Genomic DNA, 19,471 nt, shown 5'->3' with positions numbered 1-19,471 from the left:
ATGATACTATGATCCATTCAAGGGCGCCCATACCTGGGGGCAATGTGACCCCCCCCCCCCTAGCTCTCAGGGAAAGGCAAAAATCTAGTCTAGTCAGGTGTTTTCCTTTCAAGAAAATGATGTAAAAGTCAGTATTACATAGAAGCGGTAGTACTGTTCCCCACCAACAGGGAGGGAAGACCGTGGGTTATTCGACCACAGAATACAAGTCGCCATGTATCTTCCAAAATATTAAAAATACTACGTACCCCAGGTCTGCACCCCTCTCCCCTGCAAACTGTCATATGGGCGCTGATGGATCCAGTACGTACCACGTCGGGGTGTAACCGACATGAATAGGTTGAAGAGGCGTGTACTGCTCGATGCGAGCGCTTTCCTCCTTACCTTCGACGCCGAGACCGTGCCTGAACGGATAAAAATGGCAATGTATCGTCTGACTTCGTCCGTATATTCCAGCACCAATGAGGTGCTATAACTGTCAAAAGTTTGGCCACACCTCATTGCTATGTACAGGTTTAACGACTTTCAAAGTTTGTGTGAAGTGCGAGCATACTGGGGCTGATGCACACCACCACATGTGTGCGTGAACTGCCCGGTGTGCATGCTCCAATCTCAAAGCAGTGCCCCACATCCAATCCCCCTGTGGGTGGGGGTGATGGAATAACACCTACGGTACCCTCTGCCAGTCTTAAGAGGCGACTAAAAGGGGCCCCAGAGGATCTCAACTTGGGAGTGTGGGTTGGCGACCACAAAGCCCTTACCTGAGTTCCCCTGTGGGTGGGGACGGTAGAATAACACCCACGGTATCCCCTGCCTGTCGTAAGAGGCGACTAAAAGGGGCGCCAGGGGCTCTAAACTTTGGAGCGTGGGTTGGCGACAACGGGGACCGTAGCTGAGTCCTGGCATTGCTTCCACATACTTGTGCCAGGCTCCTCACTTTCATCTAGCCTATCCGACCTTCCTGGGTAAAATCTTGTTCTTTTTCGACCCCGAAGCTATTAGGTTAGCGATGGCTAGGGTGTCTCATTTTCACGCTCTTCGTGACCCTTGCCTTTCTTTGGCCGATATCTTCATTTTTCGAAATGTCGGATCCCTTCGCCTTTTTCTCTCTGATTACTGTCATATAGAGGATGGTTGCCAACTCAATCGGGGGTCACAGGATCACCGAAGAAGACCGGCAAGCCATCTGCCGGCTCTCCTCCAAAGACGGAAACGGTGGGCAAGAGCGAGAGGCCCCGAGCCCTCTTGCTTGATCGTGTTCTGGAGACCCAGTTCTCTCAAGAAGAAGGCTCATCGTTCTTGATCAGCCAGATCACCATCCACGAAGTGCTCGGTCGCCGTGTCTCCCACTCTTGAGGTTCCCCTGTGGGTGGGGGAGGGGGGGTAGAATAAAACCCACGGTATCCTCTGCCTATCGTAAGAGGCGACTAAAATGGGCCCCAGGGGCTCTGTACTTTGAAGCGTGGGTTGGCGACCACGAGGACCTTAGCTGCGTCCTGGCATTACTTTCACTTACTTGTGCCAGGCTCCTCTCTTTCATCTATCCTATCCGACCTCCCTTGGTCAACTCTTGTTCTTTTCTGACCCCGACGCTATTAGGTTTTCGAGGGCTAAGGGGTCTCATTTTCACGCCCTTCGTGGCCCTTGTCTTCCTTTGGCCGATAACTTCATTTTTCGAAGTGTCGGTCCCTTCCAATTTCTCCCTCTGATTAGTGTTATATAGAGGATGGTTGCCTAGTTGTACTTCCTCTTAAAACAATAATCACCTCTTCTCTTTTCCCTTTGATAAGTGTGAATAGGGGATGGATGTCCAGCTGTAGGCCTACTTCCTCTTAAACAACAATCACCACCACTCCTTTTATTTTCTCTCTTATTAGTGTTAAAAGAGGATGGTTGACACATTGTATTTCCTCTTAAAACAATAATTGTCACCACCTATGTTTTCTTTTCTATCTATCGTTACACTACACAGGTCTGTAGGACTTCGGCGACGCTGGGACCGTTAAAGTGCAACGACTGAGGTGGTAGTCGTCATTGTCCTATTTTAAAACATAGCCCAGACGTTTTCACGCTGTGAAAATCGAAAACAACAGAAAACCATCTCCAGAGCTATCGACAGACGGATTCAAACTCACATTGTTCTTAATACAAGCTATCAGACGATTAAACGCTGTGAAATTTGGAAACAACAGCAAACCACCTACAGAGCTATCGATAAACGGATTCAAACTCACAATATTCTGAATACAAGCTATCAGCTTCACGACCCTACCGCGAAGCCAACTCGTTCGCCCCATTAATTATTACCCCATGTGCGTGGGGGTGATAGAATAACACCCACGGTATCCCCTGCCTGTCGTAAGAGGCGAGGGTCTCTGAACTTTGGAGCGTGGGTTGGCGACCACGGGGCCCTCAGCTGAGTCCTGGCATTGCTTCCACTTACTTGTGCCAGGCTCCTTACTTTCATCTATCCTATCCGACCTTCCTTGGTCAACTCTTGTTCTTTTCCGACCCCGATGCTATTAGATTTGCGAGGGCTATGGAGTACAGTATTTCATTTTCAAGCCCTTCGTGGCCCTTGTCTTTCTTTGGCTGATACCTTCATTTTTCGAAGTGTCGGATCTCTTCCATTTTTTTTGTATGATTAATGTTATATAGAGGATGGTTGCCTAGTTGTACTTCCTCTTGAAACAGTAATCACCACCACCCTTGGTCATCTCTTGTTCTTTTACGACCCCGACGGTATTAGGTTTCCGAGGGCTAGGGAGTCATTCATTTTCACGCCCTTGGCCGATACCTTCATTTTTCGAAGTGTCGGATCCCTTCCATTCTTTCCCTCTGATTCGTGTTATATAGAGGGTGGTTGCCCAGTTGGACTTCCTCTTAAATTAAAAATCACCCCCACCCTTAATTATCCTCCTTAAAGTATACCTTCTATGATTTATGTTAAGAAAGTAGCTTGTCATTTAGAATAATAAGACCACCACCACTCTTCCCCTTTTAATTAATGTCATCCCTTAGCTTAAAACACCCACCTCCGTGAGATTGTTTCAAAAACATATTAACAGTGCACTATGTATTTTATTAGCATATGGGAGGAACTTCTTTTACGGTGTCTGTATTTATAAAATATTTTTTTTTAAGGAGCCTTCTTCCTGGAACATTTGGAGATCCCGTTCATTGGTTAGTAGGTTAGATGGGGCGGTCCACCATACACAGATCTGATTCGCTATTGAATAAGCAGGAGAGGAATCGCACGTGACGTTTCTCAGTAGTTGCTTGCTCGTTAGCGTAGTAAGACAGTTTAGTCTCTGCGAATCTTGAAGACTGGCACTCCTACCATGCTTTTACGGAGATCGGGTAAGTCTGAGAATGATAATTGGGTTGAAACTTGACCAGTTCAAATGAAGCTTATCTTTTGAAGATAAAGTAATTGCACATAATCCTGGTACGTAGTTTTTGTATTAGGTGTAAATGATGCTATTTATTATTCGTTTGCCATATTTAACCTACCACAGGGAGAACATGATTAACTACCGGTATTGAAGGAATAGTAGACGTGGTAGTCGAGATGTTCTCAGTACTGATTTAACTTTATGCTACCCTTCTCTCATTTTGAATTCTCCCTGTCTAGTTCGGATTGTTTCCTCTTGTCCGTAATATGCCATTTATAAGGGAAGAAAGATACTTTGGAAGCGATTGGGTGCTCTGTACATTTGACTGGTAGCAGTTACACGCTGCATATATGTAGGCCTATGCAGCTAGTAATATTTTGACTACCATAACAAGTTGCAATATACCGGTACATTTTCCTTACAATTTATTAAAAGTCTGTGGATTAAATAGGTACCAGTTTGTTCAATCTAAATTAGCAAAATTATATCCATATAAATAATAGAATTTACTGAGTTTTGTCCCTTACTCTTCAAGGATGTTTTCTGGCCTGTTCTTGATAAAGGAAAAACTGTACAATGGGGCACAAGTTATGAACAGTATGAAACTATTCATAAACTGAAACTCCACGCCACGATATCGGAAACCTTTCCTTTCTTTCAGTGTGCTAAGATTTTTTTTAAAAAATTATATACTTAACCTCTCCTATGATAAAGATTATTTCGTCTAGGAAAAATCCATATAAGTAACATAGGGCCTACCCAGTGTACCGGGTACTGAATTTTGTCCCTTTCCTTTGAAGTTACAGAGCATCACAGTCAAAATGATACACTTAACATTGTATTTACAACTGTTGTAACTTTACGAACATGTGAGGGGTAAGGAAATATATTCTGATAGCACAAAATAAGGAAAGTTTTCTTTATTTACTAACAAAACGAGAAAGACAATGCCTATAGACTACGAAGTAGTTTTAAGCCATATCATAACAAAACATATTACATGATAGCCTACTCTCACAATGAAAATGATAGTCGTCTTTTTACAAATAATTGTTGACAAATGGAAATGAAATTATATTACTAATACCTAGTCGGTAGCCCTTTATTCAATAGAACTTCTAAACGAGTTGGGACAGATTCCACCAGTTCAGTTGTGTATTCTGGACTTATTTTTTCCCAGTCAACTCTGAGTTTCCCCCCCCCCCCCCAAATCAGTGTGTTTTCGTATTTCAAACTCCGATTTGTCCCAGATATGTTCGATTACGTTTAAATGCGGTGATTGCAGTGGAGGTTGAACAATGTTAGGACTATTGTAGAGGCACAATTCCCTTACCACATGTGAAGCATGTTTGGGATCATTTTCTTGATAGAAGCGGCGCTAAGAAGCTCGCTCCCCCCTCCCCCCGGCAATAATTGAAAATGGGCCCCTCGCTTCCTTACAAGGAAAAAATTTATTTCGTAGTACAAGGTTGTATGTTACAGTATATTATTACAACGAACAGCAACAATGACGATAATAATACTCATAATAATATCATCGTTTAGACTTTCACTGCCCGTGTAACTATTCATGTGTATTTTGAGTTTATGCCGTGTAATGAACTATATAAACACTCTCAACGCGTTTCAAAACGAACCTTGCCTTTCTTCATCAGGAGAAAACAGAAATGAAACATGACTCATCAAAGGTTGGTAGGAGAAAGCAACAAGGAACTTAAAATGGGGCCTTAATATGTAAAAGGGACGCCATTTTTGCCCCATTCTAGAGACTACGAATAGCAACACTAAAGTATCATTTTCTAATGGTTCTGATAATAGGTAGCCATGATTCACTGAGATTGTAGTCATTATCTTGGTGTTTACGTATTTCAACCGCCTCCCTGATGATTCTAGGGCGATATTGTTTTATACGGGCAAGAACATCTACTCCTTGGAGCATGATATGACCAGCTGTTAAGGCATGATCAAAAACAGCTGACATATCAGGTTAGTTGAGTCTGATACACCTGGTATGTTCTTTGATGCGAGTACATATCGTTCTCGAAGTCTGCCCAATATAAACCTTGCCACAAGTACAGCGAGCTTAGGCAAACTGTCCTTAGTTGGTCGCAGGAGTTGCCTAATCTTAATTTGTTCCAAAAACAGTTCGTACCCAGTAGGCTACATGGTACCTATGTAAGATTTTAGCAATACGATCCGTAGTGTTATGTATGTAAGGTAGGTAAGCAGTTCCTTTTACATCTGTTTTTCTCAACAGACGTCCGATTATGCGTCTATTTCAGAACCGTAGAGATCAAAGCTTTGCTGTAACCGTTGCTCTCAAAGGTGATTCTCAAGGTGAATTTCCTCTTGTAGAGCTGACACTTCACAAATCATCCTTGTCCTGGTAGTTAGAGTTGTAAAGATACCCTGTTTCTGGGCAGGGTGATGGTGAGAATCTGCGTGGGGATATCTACTGGTGTGTGTAGGCTTACGATAAACGCTGTGTTCTAAAAATCCATCCCCTTTCTCGGTGACGAGAACCTCTAAAAATGGCATTTTGCCGTCAGATTCCATTTCCATGGTGAAAGAAATGGAAGGTTGCTGGCGGTTAAGGTGATCCAGGAAATGACAAAGATTTTCACCTTCTGTTCAAACGACGAACGTATCATCCCCATATCGCCACCAGATCTTTGGTTTGCAAGGTGCCGACGACAAAGCTTTCTCTTCGAAGTTTTCAATGAAGAAATTAACCACGACTTCCCATGGCCACACCATCAGTCTGTTCGTAATATTTCCCATTCCATAGAAAGTAGGTAATGTAGTGATAGGAAAGCCTTGCGATGTCGTCAGTAAAAATATCATTGAGACACAAGACCATCAATAGCTACTCTTGTAAAGGCACACCACGTCGAGACTAGCAAAGATATCACCTGGCTAAAGTGATACAGCTGTTAACTTCTCAATGAAATATGTGGCATGCTTGATATAGGAAGGGGTGTTACCCAAGAGTGGTTGAAGTAGACAACCTAAATATTTAGAAAGGGCATATGTCCGGGAACCATTCGTACTAACAATAGGCCTAAGAGGAACACCTTCCTTGTGTGTTTTAGGAAGCCCATGCAAGCTCGGAGGAATAGCATCTCCTGGAAGGAGAGTCTTCGCTGTGTCCTCCGGAATAGAAGACTGCGTGTCCATTTTGACGGTCGTATTTGAGTACCGTATAGTTGTAGGATAACGACTATTAATCCTGTATATGTAAGCTAACAAAAACAAGATCTTGTCATTCTTATCCATCACCACTCCCCCCTGTGGGTGGGGGCGGTAGAATAACACCCACGGTATCCCCTGCCTGTCGTAAGAGGCGACTAAAAGGGGCCTCAAGGGCTCTGAACTTTGGAGCGTGGGTTGGCAACCACAGGGCCCACAGCTGAGTCCTGGCATTGCTTCCACTTGTGCCAGGCTCCTCACTTTCATCTATTATATCCGACCTCCCTTGGTCAACATTTGTTCTTTTCCGACCCCGACGCTATTAGGTTTTCGAGGGCTAGGGAGTCTTTCATTTTCATGCCCTTCGTGGCCCTTGTCTTCCTTTGGCCGATATCTTCATTTTTCGAAGTGTCGGACCCCTTCCATATTTTCCTTCTGATTAGTGTTAGGGCCTATATAGAGGATGGTTGCCCAGTTGTACTCCCTCTTAAAACAATCACCACCACCACCATCACCACTGTCGCGTTATACTTGTCAGCGGGGAGAACGATTATATCAGGATTGTCCCTTAGATCTTTTAGCCCCTGGATTTCGCCTTAGTTTTAAGTTAGACGTATTCAGATTCAAATTAGTATAGGCCTAACAGCAAATTTGAACTAAAATGCACTGAACCCTTGCGCGGAGATTAGAATACATCCCTACTTGTAGTTTACTGAAAGGGGTTCTGCCACAGTTACCTCGCATCACTTGTACTTGATCCCCTGTGGGTGGGAGTGGTAGAGTAACACCATAGTATTCCTTACCTATCGTAAAGAGGCCCCAGGGGCTCTGAACTTTGGAGCGTGGGTTGGCGACCACGGGGCCCTTACCAGAGTCCTGGCATTGCTTCCACTTGTGCCAGGCTCCTCACTTTCATCTATCCTATCCGACCTACCTTGGTCAACTCTTGTTCTTTTCAGACCCCGACGATATTACGTATGGAGGCCTAGGGAGTCTTTCATTTTCATGCCCTTCGTCTTCCTTTGGCCGATACCTTCATTTTTTTCTCTCTGATTAGTGTTATATAGAGGATGGTTGCCTAGTTGTACTTCCTCTTAAAACAATCACCACCACCACCACTTAATTGTGCCAGGCTCCTTCCTACCTCCCTTGGTTAACTTCTTAATCGACCCCGACTGTATTAGAGCACACGGGGCCCACGCCCTCCATGGCCCTTGTCTTTCTTAGGCCGATAACGTCAATTTTCGAAGTGTCGGATCCCTTCCATTTTTTCTTAGTTACATAGAGGATGTTTGCCCAGTTGCAGTTCCTCTTAAAACAATCACAATCACCACCCTACGTTACGCCATTGCATGATATGACATAGTAGAAACAGGGTGTAACCCGGTGCCAGCACATAGCCTTCTCTTGTCAAATAGCACAAAGGGTTCTGAAAACCTCACATCGTCATCCAATGAATAAACAGACTAGTCGCACGCTCTCACTCCACAAGAACACTGCAGAGAGGTTTGGAATTGAATCCAGGCTTTTGGCATGCAATCTAGTGATTAAATGTTGTATATTGCCATCTTTCCTATCCTGCCAGTCACCATCGCGATTGTGAATCTTTTTTCCACCAATAGGACTCAAAACTGGCTAACCTCAGTGTCAGACAACATTTCTATTATATTTCTACCATGATCAAAAGAAATTGTTGCTATATTCTAGGCCTACCTATTACACACAGAATTAAAGTTAAATATTTGTGTAGAAATTTCTACAAAAAGTAAATAAGGTAAATTTCTGGAATATATATATATCATTTCACTCTAAATTACATTCAGCGATCTTAGTTATTAATCAATATTAAATCATTATTCATATGACAGGGAATAATAAAATTACATTCTTTTATGGAGGGAAGTTGGGAACTAACAGGTAATAGCTGAAATGAAACTCAAACCCCATGGTGCAACAGCCCCCTAAAGGCCATGGCCTACAAACTAATCGCTGCTCAGCCCAAAGACCTGCCATGAGATGTGGTGTTGGCGTGGAATGCTACACGTAGCTTGGACCGAAAGGAGAACAAATGAGTCCATCATTAAAGAGCCGAAGATAGTGAAATGTCCCTCTACATGTGTCAGTGAAAGAACACTTCAGTTCCTTGGACATACAGTATCTTAAGGAGGGATGGAGACAACCTGGAGAGGAGAAACTGCTGCCTCCTTATCTGTAAAGGCAGAACTCCCGCTTCAGCGCGTAGGCTGGGAATGTGGCTAGTATGGAAAGCTCCCGTTGCCAGCCTAACTCCACTATGGTGAAAACTGTCTAAAAGGCTCAGCATAGATTTTGATGCTGAGCCATAAGTCTCGCTTCTATATTCAATTCGGGAGAGGACCGTTGCCGTGTAAAATCGTAGCAGCACCGCACGGTCAGCCCCCCACGTAGTGCTGCTGAGGAATTTAAGCATGTTAAGTCTCTTCATGCAGGCAACCTTCAACTGATGAATATGGGGCTGCCGCGTTAGTCTCTCAAATTGGAGACTCAGAAATTTGCAGGTGTCTACCATTGGTAAGACACTGTTTCGCAAACAGAGCTCTAGTTCAGGATACAAAAGCCGACGTCGACAGAAGTGTACAATTGAGGTTTTTACCACTGACAATCGAAAACCATATTGTAGGGCCCATTTGTCAACTCTGTTAATAGCTTGCCGTAGCAGTCTCTCAGCAAACGCTACCCTCCCAGAGCTGTAATGTAGAGCTAAGTCGTCTACATACAGCGATGGAACAACCGCAGGCCTAGCAGCGGCAACTATGCCGTTGGAGGCGATTGCGAACAGCGTGACACTCGGTACCGTTCCCTGAGGTACACCATTTTCCTGAACGTAATATTGAGAAAATGCATTCCCTACTTTGACTCGAAAGAGTCGGAGGGACATGAAGTTCTCAATGAACGTTGACAAATCCCCACTGGTGTAGTGTGGAGAGAATACCATACCGCCAGGCATCGTAAGCTTTCTCCAGTTCAAAAAACACAGACTATAATAGGAGTTCCTTCTGGAGGAAGGCCCCCTGAATGGCACTTTTCAGTCTGACCAGATGATCTGACAGACCGATGACAGCGAAACCCAGACTGGTAGTTAGACAAGAGACCTTCCTTTATCCATGGCCCACACAAGATGCCGGTTAACCATCCTTTCAAATAGCTTACAAAAGCCATTTGTAAGGCATATTGGCCTATAACTATCCAGAAGTCTTGGATCTTTACCTGGCTTGTGAATTGGTATCACAATCCCCTCACGCCATTGAGATGGAAACGCACCCCCACTCCATATTCTGTTGAATAGGGTGAGGATATCCTTGAGACATCTGTCACTCAAATGCTTAATCATTTGATTGTGGATTTTGTCCGGTCCAGGAGCCGTGTCTTTGTATAGCGAAGAAAGAAGAGAAGGATCGACTTGTGGCCAATTTTTTCAGGCTAAAGGTTAATGAAAACACTATTCCTGCTATAATTTTCACTTTTTCACTTTTTCACTTTTTTTTTACTTTGACAACATTTTTTTACCTCAGTTTTGTTTTGGTTATTTCAGAACGTTAAACTAAAAGTGTAGTGTGTTTTAACTATCAAATAACCGATCCCTTTGACTCCGGTTATGATGTGAATGGAATAACTTCCATATTAATATGCCTAATCCTATTGACCCCAGTCAAGGGGTGGAAAGGATCACTTAAAAATTGGTTAAAATCAAGGAAATATGAAGGAATTTTAAGAATATTTGTGCATTAAGTTATAAAACATAGGATTCATGTACTGAAACAAAAAACTAGGATAATTCCTTACTTATTCTGTTGCTAGGTTAATGTTCCTCATGAAAGTACTAAAGATGCATTGATAGCCTTGATAGCGGCATTTCAAGAATTTTAGCAGCGTAAAATGGGGTGAATAGGATCACTTTCATGAGGTACAAAGACCGGCCGAATGCCACATGGCCGGTTCGGTTTAGAATTGATAGTTTGTCATGATTTGAGTATAGATATCGGTGGTTGTCTTGTACAAACTTTTAGCGAGGTACCTACCTCCGTGGTTAGTTCCGGGACCGGATATACGTGTAGATCTACTCCGTGAACCCAAGGTAAACACGGATTCCTCCGTTTATCGGAGGTATTTCCAGGACTTTGTTCACCAATATCTGGCCACGAGATAAATCTTCACGGATTTTTAAAAATGTTATTTGTTCGTGGCTTCGACCTCTGCAGATCTTTTGCCACCACTATCACCATATGACAGGAATCTGCATGTAAGAGGAATTGCGGAAGTGTAGTGTTGAATGCAAGGAAAGGAACGTTAAGGACGACAAAAACACCCAGCCCCCAGGCCAGGGATATTAATCATTTACAATTAAAAACCACTGACCCGGCCGGTACACCACTGGGCCGGACCGGATGGTTCTAAAATCGGAGAAATGTTGGTTGCTCTTTCGTCACCTATGATATGAGCATGAAGATCTCTCTTCCTAGTGTATGTAGAGTGTATACTGCAGAGCTTGACGCTATCTTAGTGCTCTGTAGTTTGCAATGGGTGACGAAAGAAGCCACTTTCTTATGTGTACCAACTCGTTAAGCGCTCTGCAGTCTGTTGAATCCTGTTTCTCGCAACACCCACTGGTGCAGCAGATTCATGACCTAGCCAGATTAAGTGGTGCTGGCACCAGAATCACTTTCACGTGGCTTCCAAGCCACGTTGGGATTGCAGGAAACGAACTTGCGGATTAAGCTGCAATGGAAGCGGTACTTTTACCTCAAAGACCTATCAATGTACCTGCTGAAGATGTTTCAGCTGCATTTAACCATCTTGGCGTCCTGGGAATCAGAGTGGCTAGCTACCCAAACTCCCAACAAGCTGAGAGCAATTAATGAGAAAACTACAGTGTGGCGGTCCTCTTTCCGGCCTTCATGGAGAGACTCCCTGTAGGTGGTGGTAACACCCACGGTATCCCCTGCCTGTCGTAAGAGGCGACTAAAAGGGGCCCCAGGGGCTCTGAACTTTGGAGCGTGGGTTGGCGACCATGGGGTCCTCAGCTGAGTCCTGGTTTTGCTTCCAATTACTTGTGCCAGGCTCCTCGCTTTTATCTATCCTATCCGACCTCCCTAGGTCAACTCTTGTTCCTTTCCGACCCCGACACTATTAGGTTTGTGAGGGCTAGGGAGTCTCATCTTCACGCCCTTCATGGCCCTGGTCTTCCTTTGGCCAATGTCTTCATTTTTCGAAGTGTCGGTCCCTTCCATTTTTCCTCTTAGTGTTACATAGAGGATGGTTGCCTAGTTGTACTTCCTCTTAAAACAATCACCACCACTTGACTGGCTAAGAATGTCAAATTTTGTGATTGTAGTGCAACTGAGTTGGTTCAATTTCTTTATCAGCTTTTCAAGTGTTGAAACAAACTTTTTGTAAATGTTATGCTCCTTTAATTTTATTTTACATATTCATTACGGTAATTTTATGGTCTCCATTTTTAGGCCTACTCAGACTCCTTGAAGACACCTGATCTGGGTATGTGATCAACAAGCTATGTGCAGACAAATTGAGCTCTGATGAACTTGTGGAGAATGCTTGCCAAGATTATGCAGGTAATTTCAAATGTTATTCAATGCTAATATATTAATGTATTCATTTCCAGCATTATCTTTAAGTACAACAGATTATTTCTAAAAATCCTGCCTCAGATAAGATAACTGAAACTTGCATATATCTTAAAAATGAAGTCAAAATAAGCTGAAGAGTTGGTTTTTACAATAGTCAGTTAATCGAAGGATATCTTAGTTGTCTTAAAACTGACTAACATGTTATCACTTTTCAATAAAATATAGCCAAAGTAAGGCAGAGCAAGATATGGTATATCTTGACTTTTGAGCCTAAGGTGTAAAATAAAACTGAATGCTCCCCCTGCAAGTGTGGGTGGAAGAATACTTCCATGGTATCCCTCACCATGGCAACCATGAAGCCCCTACCTGAGTGTAGCATTGTTTCTGCTTGGCAGGCTTTTCACTTTTAACTTTTCTGTTTGACCTTCCTTAGTCTGCTCTTGCAATCTCTAGAGAAACTGACCTTAATCAGTGTTGGGTGGGGCTTCTGTGTTCATTAAACCTGAGGGCTGTGCCAGTTGGATTAGCCTCTGAGTAGGGTCACACTGAAGGTGTCCCCAGAGTGGCGTGGGAGGTCTCTGTGCTCTGTTCCTTAATTTCTGTTTCTTCATTCTCTCTCCTAATCAACTTAAATTTCACTGTCTAGCCAGCTTCTCTGCCTCCCTTAGTGTTTTCTGAGCATGTGTACATTTGTGAAGGTTTCATACTATTCCAATCATGAGTTTTGGGTGGTGGTGAGGTGAATGGCTACTGCATGTCTCAAGTAGCCCACCTCCAGATACCAGGCTCCCTCTGGAGTATCCAACCTTACCTGTGCATGCAAGGTTCTGCTGAAGGTCTACAAATTATTTCTCTAGATACTTGTGGGAGTAAAAAATAGAACCCTCAACTTCTTTTAAAAAGGTGAAACCCTCAAAACGGCATCTGAAAATGGTAAGAAACGAGGCATATGCTACTATTGCACTCGTTACTAAAAGTGACAAATAGCTGCCTCGATTCCTGGTTTATCCAGGGTAGATGATCGGTTTCTTGAAAGAGTCCTTTACTAATTAGTAATTCATTTTAAGACTGTGGTGAAGTTGACAAAATGTGCAAGCAATGTGACAGATCCCTGGTTTTTTCAGTCATGGATGACTGAACAGAGTATACGGTTACTTAAGGCAAAGATGTTTGGAAATGTTGCTGGTAAGATAGAGAAGCAGAAGTCCCTGAACTCCTACAAAGGAGTTATTTTCCACAGGTATTTGGTTAAAGCTTCTGATGGGATGACCAGAGGTGTTTCAAATCGGGAAATTTAGACTGTCTAATGTGCTCGATGAGGGCATCGACTGGTATAAAGGCTGTGTTGATACAGCTTTCTCTACTCGTCAAATGCACCACAGTATTTCTGTGTTGATCTATATGGAGTTTTTTCTCATTTGATCTGAGAAAGCTAATTGGCAATAATGCCTAGTATATATCATACATGTTTCATAAAAGAGAAAAACCTATTGGAGATGTTTCTAGAAGTATAAAACTTCAAAGTAAGAACAAGGGGGATTAGTAATTCACATGGAAATGTCCTCATATTTTTCAGTTATAATTTAGCACTATAATGTACAGTTCACCAGGTGAAAAAATAATTATTACTTGAAACGATACCTGAGTAGCGTAGAGGAGAGATCCTTCCCTTATGCTTGCCAAGGACCCACCAAGCTGCCCCTAGCAGTATTCTTACTTATATAGAAAAATTGAAGGCATTATAGATCTGGTTTATGAATGTTTTATTTGTTGCTATTCGCCAGCTCTGGTTAGCTGTCATGAAGACTATTTTCTGTTGCCTGCAAAAGATCCTGCATCATGTGTGCCCACAAGGTTGCCACCCTCGTTTAAAGTTAGAAAACAGTGTAATATGAAATTGTGGCATGCGCTCATAACCTTATTTTTTCACAATTTAGCAAGACACTGGGGGATGGTAGAGGCATGTTGGCCACTTCGCGGCCCTAACTTGGGAGCTTACGCCCCCAGACTCCTTGCTTGCTCCCCGAGCACAATGGTTACTAATCGATCTTACCAATCCAGACAAATGGTCTTTTCACTGGCCTGGTCTTGTAAAGATAGTCTTTGCAGCCTTGTAAAACACGCAGCGACTTAGTCTGAGCCATGCCCTGTTGTATGTCTTAGCCTCTGTGACATCTTAGCTGCGCTACATCGGATCTGCAGCCTGTGTTTCGCGAAGGCTTAGTGGAATCATAGTAGATACACAAGTCTGGTGACAGATACTAGTCCCCTTATCACCCCCTGTGGGTGGGGGCAGTAGAATAACATCCACGCTACCCCCTGCCTGTCATGAGGCGACTAAAAGGGACCCCAGGGGCTCCGAACTTTGGAGTGTGGGTTAGCGATCACGGGGCTCTTAGCTGAGTCCTGGCATTGCTTCCACTTACTTGTGTCAGGCTCCTCACACTCTCCTATCCTATCCAACCTCCCTTGGTCAACTCTTGTTCTTTTCAGACTCCAGCGGTATTAGAGCACTCGAGGCCTAGGGAGTATTTCATTTTCACGCCCTTCATGGCCCTAGTCTTTCTTTGGCTGATATTTTCATTTTTCGAAGTGTTGGGTCCCTTTCATTTTTCTCTCTGATTAGTGTTATATAGAGGATGGTTGCCTAGTTGTACTTCCTATTAAAAACAGTAACCACCACCACCAGTTACAATTTTTTTATAAAGGGCATTTTAAAAATTGCATTTCAGTTGTAAACCTCTTTTCACATGAAATTAATCACAATTCAAAATACCAATTCTTAAATTTCATCCACTCTTGACAACAAACCACAGGCATTCTAATTCCTCGTCCAGTAATTAAATGATTGACATTTTAGCAATATAAATGACTGAAAGTTCACTACTAATACAGCATTGCTACAAAACAACTTGCCACAATACATACTGTACATTAATAGACCTATAAATGCTACAATGAAATTTGATCATAGTTCTCAATCTCAGATAAAAGGAACAAACTAACCTTACAGCGAGCTTGACAAGACTACCCTTCCATCTGTAGTGAAATGAGGATCCCCTGTGATCCAGTGCTTCGGCCAGTAGGACTTCCAAGATTTTTCTTTGGGCATTGCCACAGACACACTTGCTCTTCATAATAAATCAAAACACGTTCTGAAGATGAAGCGTACACGTACAACAGTTTACATCGAGAGGGAGTTAGGGGATAAAGGTTGAGCAACATAGTTGTTGATTGGTTCTCGCATAATCTTAGGAGGCTGGAGGGGTTGAAGGCTTCGTGGTCAAATTGTTCCTTGTTTTTCATGATGGAAATTTCCCAAGCACTATTACTGTTGACTTCCGAGAATTCTCGGGTTTTGTTTGTGGGTTAAACAGATATTGAGAGTATAATTCTGTCGAGCACACAAACTACAATATAATGCATTGGAAGAAAACTAGCTTCTTTAAAATACAGTCAAAAGGCATCAAATAGGTAACTATACTGCAAATAGGCACAACTGCCTGAAATAGGTTTTTATTGACACAATAAAAGCAACAAAATCCAGCTGAAGACACTAAAACGGATTTATATCTCAAATGCCTGCACATTGTAGCTGAGGCATTTTATTATTAGTAGTAGTAGTAGTAGGAAGAATTTCACCTCTTCCTTTTTGCTTCTGATTAATTTTAAGAGGATGGTTACCCAGTTGTACTTCCTCTTAGAACAATCACCAGCACTATGCTTTTCATAACCCATTTTTTAATTGTTGGTAGGCATCCAAAATCAGAAATTCTCCATTTTTCCTACTTGTATGTTATATGTAGATATCAGATGTTAAGCACAATGCCTAGTTTTTTACAAATATAATAAGTGATCAACTATAATAATTTTATCTATGTTTGCCAATGTATGTCTGTAAATGCCTATTTGCTTTCTTTTATGAAGTCAATATTGTACTGCATGGAAAACGGCTAAAATGAGCTTTTTGATTTTTTATAATTGTGAAAGACTCCCATATTGAAAAAATGGGACTGCCCTGTCTTTTGAATTTCGGGTTGCACCGTTACCATTTTTTGAAGTGATGTTGTTGACCTCACCTTAGTGATAAGGGAACTCTTTCCCAAGTTGTGGGTGGTAAGAATGGAAAGGATTTTAAATAACCTGTATTAAGAATTTTGGCAAATAGTAAAATGTTCCCACATCCCACTGACCAAGGACAGCAGAAAAATTCCAACTTCCTCCTTTTGTGCTTTCAGTTACCTTTCCTAATTTTTGAAAGCTGGTATATTTGCAAGTAATTAGACAGTGTTCAGTAGTTTCTACTTTATATTTAGAGGCTAGTTATTTAATCATACCTAAAGAACCAGTGATATTAAATTATATTTAGAATATCCTGCTTTTTGGAAGAGGCAACTCCCAACATCTTGAGTAAGGTCCTAAAAGTAGGACATGCAGGCAGTACCATTCGGTTACGACAGGGGTAAGGGAGTTTTTACAATGGTGAAGAATGTTAAACAAAAATGTAAACAGCCTATGAGATGGGTTTGAAACATTTGAGTGTGAAAACAGGTATGCACCCGTCAACATAGTAAGGAATGGTAGACTCGCTATATCATGCCGGGAAAGGCAAAGTATCATAAGAGACAAAATTTGAATTTTACACGAGATAATAAAAAATTAGAGATTAAAATTATAAAATTTTATTTACAACCACCTATTCAATACATTGCAATATACTCATTGGATTATAGTATAATCATGAAGTATCTTAAATAATGGGACATGTTTCGCTCAGCATAGCGAACATCAGCCATTAATGCACAAAGATTAGGTCAGGGCCCTGAGTTTAGAAATTATCAAAATAGTATCCTCATATCAAAAGAGTAACCATGTCATGATAAGAGTGATAATTCAGCGATCAACACAATATAAACAATAGACTTGAGATTGTTTAAGTGCAAAATAAAAATGAGTATTTATCGTGAAATGAATTAACAGTAAACAATCTGTAAATTAAAAACAATCATGGGGTTGTTTAAAGTATGACAATAGGTGTTGTGGAATTAAAATGTACATCAATGCATGAGGCATGGATTAAATAAAAAATTGTGAGGTTGAAAGCCCTTCAAATTGATTAAAAACAAAAGTTGAAATAAGGTTCGTTGAATCATTGCATGTCCAAATTAAACCAGTCAAAAGGCACATAACAGCAATACAGACCAAGGTTTATGTATGACGTGGACACCAATGTTTGTGAATTCCATAGGAGACACACAATCTTGTTACCGTAAGAGTTCAAGTTGAACTAGTCAATATGCACATGCTAGCAATAAGACTAGGAAACTGTATGTCACGTGGAACACCAAATAGTGGACTCCTTATAAATTGACAATATTGAACATAGGGAGGGTTCTAGCAACCCTTAGGTGAAAGAGAGCAGGTTATGGCACGTATTGAAGTTTGGAATATGAAAAAGAAAAAGAGGGAGGGGAATGAAAGTTGAGTTGATAACGGGAGATGTAAAGGAAGAAAATTTGAAAGGAAGCTTACCACTGGAGCTGGTATGAGGTGTCTGCTAGCATTGGCTGCGTGAAGCAAACTGGCAAGTCGCCTTATTACTGCATCTAGTATTGTACGTATGTATACACAGAGGCGGGGAGTGGGGGTGGCAGGTCCCTTGGGCAAGTCAGATGTATGCAGTGGGGATGTAACATGAAGGGATGGTGGAACAGTAGCTGTTGTTGCAGAAGAAACATTTTTAGTGGTTTTATAATTGAAGATATTCATAAATTTATTTATATTGAAAAGAGAAAGTAGAACAGTAATTTTTTTGATTATTGGACTTTAATTTCTGAAGTGTCATTTAAATTATGATTGCTATTAAAGAGCTGGTCTAAAAATACGTAAGCGTTCTCGAACTCTATCAGTTTAAAAAATAAAATGCTATTTGTTTGGGGTGTTGACCCATGTGGATCTTTTGTCCCTGCTGGCACCATATTGTATGAACCTGCGTGTAATTGGAATGGTAGTAGTGTGGAATGTTGTGAGGAAAGGTCGATTAAGGACATCACAAATATCCAGTCCCCAGGCCAGGGATAATAATCATTACAATTAAAAAACCCTGACCCGCCCGGGAATCGAACCTTGGGCCGCGGGTGACGGGCGGACACATTGCCCTCTACAATGCGGGGTCGGACTGTCATCAGTTTACTATTATTAACATAATTTAAGATTTGAAGATCTTTTTCAATTGTCGTAAAACTGACCAGTCTCTTCCATATGGATGCTCAATGACAGAATACTTATGTTTTGAAGCATTGTAATGTTAAAGGTATCTTGTCAAAAAGCTACGTCCAGTCTGTCCGATATAAGAAAACCCGCAATGGGTAAGTTTTAAGTCTATAGATACCAGAGTTTGAGAATTTATTGTAATTAATGTTAACTGTGTTAGAGTTGAATATATTACAGTTCGTGTACCGGGTTCTATAAGCGATACTGATATATTTCTTAAGTGAGTTGATGACTTGAAATAAGCCTGGGTTCATATAAGTAAAGGCAGCAAATTTTGTCTTCTTGGGCTTGTCCAGGATCAACTTGGTTGCAGTTCTTAATTTTATCTTGTTGAAAGATTTTATTAATTATCATGGGTTGTTGTTGTTTGAGTCATCAGTCCATAGACTGTTTCGATGCAGCTCTCCATGCCACCCTATCCTGTGCTAACCTTTTCATTTCTACGTAACTACTGCATCTTACATCTGCTCTAATCTGCTTGTCATATTCATACCTTGGTCTACCCCTACCGTTCTTACCACCTACACTCCTTCCAAAACCAACTGAGCAAGTCTTGGATGTCTTAAGATGTGTCCTATCATTCTATCTCTTCTCGTCAAATTTAGCCAAATCGATCTCTTCTCACCAATTTGATTCAGTATCTCTTCATTCGAGATTCGATCTATCCATCTCGCCTTCAGCATTCTTCTGTTACATCACATTTCAAAAGCTTCTATTCTTTCTTTCTGAGCTAGTTATCGTCCATGTTTCACTTCCATACAATGCCACGCTCCACACGAAAGTCTTCAAAAACATCTTTCTAATTCCGATATCAATGTTTGAAGTGAGCAAATTTCTCTTAAGAAAGCTCTTCCTTGCTTGTGCTAGTCTGCATTTTATGTCCTCCTTACTTCTGCCATCGTTATTTTACTACCCAAGTAACAATATTTATCTACTTCCTTTAAGACTTCATTTCCTAATCTAATATTTCCTACATCACCTGCCTTTGTT

The 19,471-nt window shown here is 41.7% G+C and overlaps 2 long non-coding RNA genes across 3 annotated transcripts in view; one reads left to right on the top strand and one right to left on the bottom strand.

The window, feature by feature from the left end:
• LOC136875600 (uncharacterized) overlaps positions 1-19,471 on the bottom strand; it is a 100,737-nt gene that overhangs the window by 7,669 nt on the left and 73,597 nt on the right. The gene's annotated exons all lie outside the window — the stretch shown is intronic.
• Positions 3,254-19,471, top strand: part of LOC136875599 (uncharacterized) — a 42,895-nt gene continuing 26,677 nt past the window's right edge. For both annotated transcript variants that reach the window (XR_010860484.2, XR_010860485.2), the window contains exons 1-2: positions 3,254-3,360; positions 12,083-12,193. This is a non-coding gene — a long non-coding RNA (uncharacterized lncRNA). The remainder of the gene's footprint in view (positions 3,361-12,082; positions 12,194-19,471) is intronic.

This window comes from Anabrus simplex, chromosome 6 (assembly GCF_040414725.1).
Source record: "Anabrus simplex isolate iqAnaSimp1 chromosome 6, ASM4041472v1, whole genome shotgun sequence".
Taxonomy (NCBI): domain Eukaryota; kingdom Metazoa; phylum Arthropoda; class Insecta; order Orthoptera; family Tettigoniidae; genus Anabrus; species Anabrus simplex.
Note: the sequence above shows the minus strand (reverse complement) of the source record. Positions and strands in the feature narration are given on the sequence as shown.